Here is a 4,625-nt window from a genome sequence, read left to right on the forward strand (position 1 = left end):
TGATGTTCATTATTCGGTTATTTTCCTCGTGTTCTGTTACCCGTGCCTGCAGTACCAGGAAAAGAGCTTTGCAACGACCAGTCCTCCTTCTGTTCTTCCCTGTGCTTTCTTAAGTTCTCCTGTCAACAAAACCAGCCTCCTCTGCTCAACCTGCTGAAACTCTATTCGATGCAATGAAGTGTCACGAGACCCGAGAATTGAAAATGAAGCCAATTAAGAACTTTCAATTATTGTAATTTTGTCCTTTGGCTGCAGGAAGAGACTCTCTCTAATCCCTAAGTTCATGTCTTTCTTTTCCTGCAACCTTGGTTTAGTGACTCAGAAACACAGTTCCTTCCCTAAGGACCCCCCTTGGACAAACCATATGTCATCACAGTGCTATGAAAGCTATCTTGACATCAACCAAAGGCAAAGTCCAGAAGTCCAGCCTGCAAATGCTGTCACCTCGTGATGTAAAAGAAGCTGATAAAGCAAAACAAACTTGCTAATGCACTTGATAAAGTTAAAGCACCTGGTCCTGTAAAACAAGTCAGAGATAAACTCAGATTGAGAAGTGGAGGCAGAGACCATGTTCTTCTCGCGGAGCCGGCAGTGAAGAGACGCTGTGTGACTAACTCTGATGGAACAACACACAGCAAGGTTTGAGCAAAAGATGTCCACTCGATCACTTGTCACATAGGAAGTGAACAGAAACCATTCAAAGTTAACAAACCATGAAATAAAGGTCTAGGCGCTTCTAGAGCTATCATTCTAACCACTAGCTCTGTAAATAGAAGTCGATAAATTAGTTTCCTCTGGGTGGTCAGACTGGGTATAATCAAAAGACTTACTTTGGACTTGATATCATTGTCTCCTCTCTGCATCTTTCTTGTGCATCTGCCTATGGTACTTTTACCGTTAACACATCGTCACGTCAGATTTCAAAGCCTCACGGGGAAGAATCGAGGGAAGGGAAAGGTTTAGATGAGTGGACAGGAATCATGCAGATGGAGAGTGGGGAAGAGGAGAGAATTGGGGTTCCATTCCTCTCTTGTGGGTGTGTTTGGGATTTCCTCAGGAGCAGCGGACCCATTGCATAATACCAAGGTTGATGCTTGTAGTAGGCATCCAAAGAATTTTCATGTGCTCGCTTCGGCAAGCACGTATACTAAAATTGGAACGATACAGAGAAGATTAGCATGGCCCTTGCACAAGGATGACACGCAAATTTGCAAATTCGTGAAACATTCCATATTTTTGTATCCCATTTGTTTACAATAAAAATAAATTTAAAAAAAGAATTTTCATAACTGAATAGAAAGAACTACATAATATCAATGTTAGGGTCCTCCTCCACCCAGAGGAGGGAGGGAGGATGAGAGAACAGAGCAAGGAGGGGAGGGAGGAAAGCAGAAGGGGAGCAGGAAGGTAGAGAACTCCCTGCATATAAACCCAAGGCTTCCAGAAGACAGTCCAACAGGTTGCTCCCCTCTGAGGTCCTTTGCCTTCACAGGGTCCACAAGGTATATGAAGGTGCCTGACGGTACCATCTGTCCACATGGTGGCTCTCGGAGTTAGGGCTGGCTTCATGGGTGTGTGGCCTTTGCAGTCACTTGGCCTCCCAGTTAGAAGGGCCATATGTTCCATTTAGCACTCTGTTGTCACTGCCTGGTGATTCTTAATTTATGAACAAGGGAACCCCACATTTTTAATTTGTACTGGGCCCCACAAATCAGAAGCCTGTTCTGCCTGCAGGCCTGTGACTGGCCTAACAGCAAGCATCTCCCATCTTAAGCCTTGGCCCCCTGCCCTGGCCGAGGCTCACTCAGCAGATACAAAACAAGTCGAACAAAGGCTTGGTTCCCAGCAGCTCCCAGCCCAGGACGGGAAGAAAGTCCAGAAACCTTGGATGACTATTATATCACAGTTAGAGAGACAATGGACTCTGTAAACACAAACTAGGAGGGAACAGCAGAGAACAGTGAGCTCCACAGGCCCATGATTGGATCTCTTGAATTTTGTGCACATCTTGCAAAGTGAGGTGCTTGCTGTTCTTTGTTCTGGACTGTTTTTTTCAGGGGTGTTGTATAATGAACAGTCTTGGTAAATAACATTAGTGTTTCTCTCCTAAGTGGAGGGCAGGCATACTTTCTGCTTATTATAGATATAGGTGTCCTAAGCTCAGAGTTTTTCCCCTATAGTATAACTGAGGTGTCACCTAATCTTCTTGACATCACCCTGTGGAAATTAGTGCTCGGAGATCTGGCACTAAAATACTCATACTCTGGTTCCTGTTATTGCTGTGAATATTAAGCTGTCCTTCATCTCTGACCCAGGAATCTCATGTTCTTTATCAGTGTCCTGTAAACCAGGGAGTTTGCTGGCTTGTGCATGGGGGAAAATCTCAGGCCATTCACAGTTCTCAACAATATGTTTCTAGATGTTAGTGTTTCAGTGAATCTGGCTTTGACAACATTTGTTTGTGTTTGTGAGGATTAGGGGTTTTGGTATCTGGGGAAAAAGGTGTTTCAGAGTTTACACACATTGGGAAACCAACCCTTGGATAGTTTGCATCTATACCAGAAAATGATGAGCATGTATTTAATGTGGGGATGAACAAGCTCTTTTTATTGGAAGAGGGGAGAAGAAATATGGAGAGCTAGATGCCTCTCCTCCAGCTTAGGTTCATGGGGACTGTGGCCTGTTCTATTGAGTTTAGGAGCCTGGATTTGAATTGGAATCACCATGACCATAGGAAGAGCCCCACAGAGGACCGTGGATGAGGTAGGTCTCGTAAGGGGCTCTGCTTTGTAAGATGACACCTTCTTCCCCATCCTATCTTAAACTCACCAACTTCTACAACATTCCAGTTTCTATCAATGTCCAACCCATCCTAGACCAATTGAGTCGTACTCTGAAATATAAACCCTGGCTCCAGCCTTTATAAAACTACTCTGGCTGTTTCTGCTCTAGGAGTGAAGCTTGAAAATCACTCCTCTGAAAAGTAAAAGACGAAAAGAAAAAAAAAAAAGAATTCCCAGACATTCGAGCCTGTCCCTCTTCCGTGGCCCACTCTGCTCTGCCTTAGGAAGTACTACTTTCACCTCACCTTCAATGAATTTGTGCTTTGTCTGTTTAAAAAAAAAAAGAAAAGAAAAAAAAAGAAAATCACTCCTCTGAGGTAACTGTTGTCCCTTTCTAGACAAGAAAGTGCGACAGGGCATTTGTAAAGGCACTGTCTCGTTATAGGGTTAGAACAGGATAGATACCCATCCTTGAGGGATACCATACTGGCCCCCGTTTGCCATGTTTTGCTCCCATCTCTCCATCCAGTAGACTTGTGGAGGGGAGGTTGGTTGGGAAGAAGCCACTCCTGAACACCCCCTGCTCTAGGCACGGTGCTCTCTGTTCCACCTACTTTGCCTATTCTGTCCATGGGTGATGCCATTTCCCCACTTGAGAGGAGCTTGGCTCCAGCAAGGCTTGGAGGCAAGAGGGTGGTGAGGAGAGACACAACAGGCCTTGAGAAGGGTACCCTGATTGTCAGAGGTGGCTAACGACGTCACAGAGACAACTACAAAGGCACTAGATGGCTGCCTGGAGGGGCAAGAGCACAGGGAAAGGGGGACAGCAGGAGGAGGGCGGGTGAGTGTTTGACAGGTTGCCTGGCTGGAGTCCTGCTGTGGTTTGGATGAGTGACCCCCAAAGACCCATGCATTAAAGGCTCTCTCTAGGGTGGTGTTATGGTTTGGATGTGAGGTGTCCCCCAAAAGCTCATGTGTGAGACAATGTAAGACGGTTCAGAGGAGAAATGATCGGGTTTTGAGAGTCTTAATCTAATCAGTGAATTTATTGCTGATGGGATTAATTGGAATGGTAGGGTGTGGCTGGAGGAGGTGGGAATTGGAGTGTGGCTATGGGGTATATATTTCATATCTGGAGAGTGGAGTTTCTGTCTCCGCTTTCTGATCACTATGATATGAGCTGCTTCCCTCTGCCACGCTCTCCCACCATGATGTTCTGCCTCACTTCAAAACCTGAGGAATGGAGCTGACCTTCTATGGAACTCTGAGACCGTGAGCCCTCAAATAAACCTTTCCTCCTCTATAATTGTGCTGGTCAGATCATTTAGTCATAGCAGCAAAAAACTGCTAAGATAGGTGGTATTCTTGGGAATGGTGAAACTTTGAGAGGTGGAGCCGATGGTCATTGGGGATATGCTTTTGAAGGAGACGTGGAATTTGAGTCTTATCCCTTTGATAAGATCATGGTTCATGATGTAGCAGTTTGCTCTACCATATCCTCCTGCCTTGATGTGCCACCTCTACCAGAGGTACAAAGAATGGAACTGCCCAGTCTTGGTCTAGAACCTTCAAAACAGTGAGTCAGAGTAAACCTTTTTTCTTAAAAAGTTAATTGACTCCTGTATTTCATTACAGTAATACAAAGCTGACTAATACAAGTACAAAACCTTGCAGTAGATGGAGGCGCTGTAAGTTATAATTATAAGTAGACATCTAGGTCCCTGTGTACCAACCCAAGACTGGAGGCCACCCCATTCCCATAACCTCACCACCCCTGAAGTTTGTGAATGGGTTCATCCCAGCAGGCCAGCCCAAGAGTAGGCAGACAATGGCCTCCCTGCC

The 4,625-nt window shown here is 45.3% G+C and overlaps 1 pseudogene; it reads left to right on the top strand.

Moving 5' to 3' along the window:
- The first annotated feature begins 1,122 nt into the window (after positions 1-1,122).
- Positions 1,123-1,238, top strand: LOC124963779 (uncharacterized; annotated as a pseudogene).
- The last annotated feature ends 3,387 nt before the right edge of the window (positions 1,239-4,625 follow it).

This window comes from Sciurus carolinensis, chromosome 13, assembly GCF_902686445.1.
Source record: "Sciurus carolinensis chromosome 13, mSciCar1.2, whole genome shotgun sequence".
NCBI classification, from domain to species: Eukaryota; Metazoa; Chordata; class Mammalia; order Rodentia; family Sciuridae; genus Sciurus; species Sciurus carolinensis.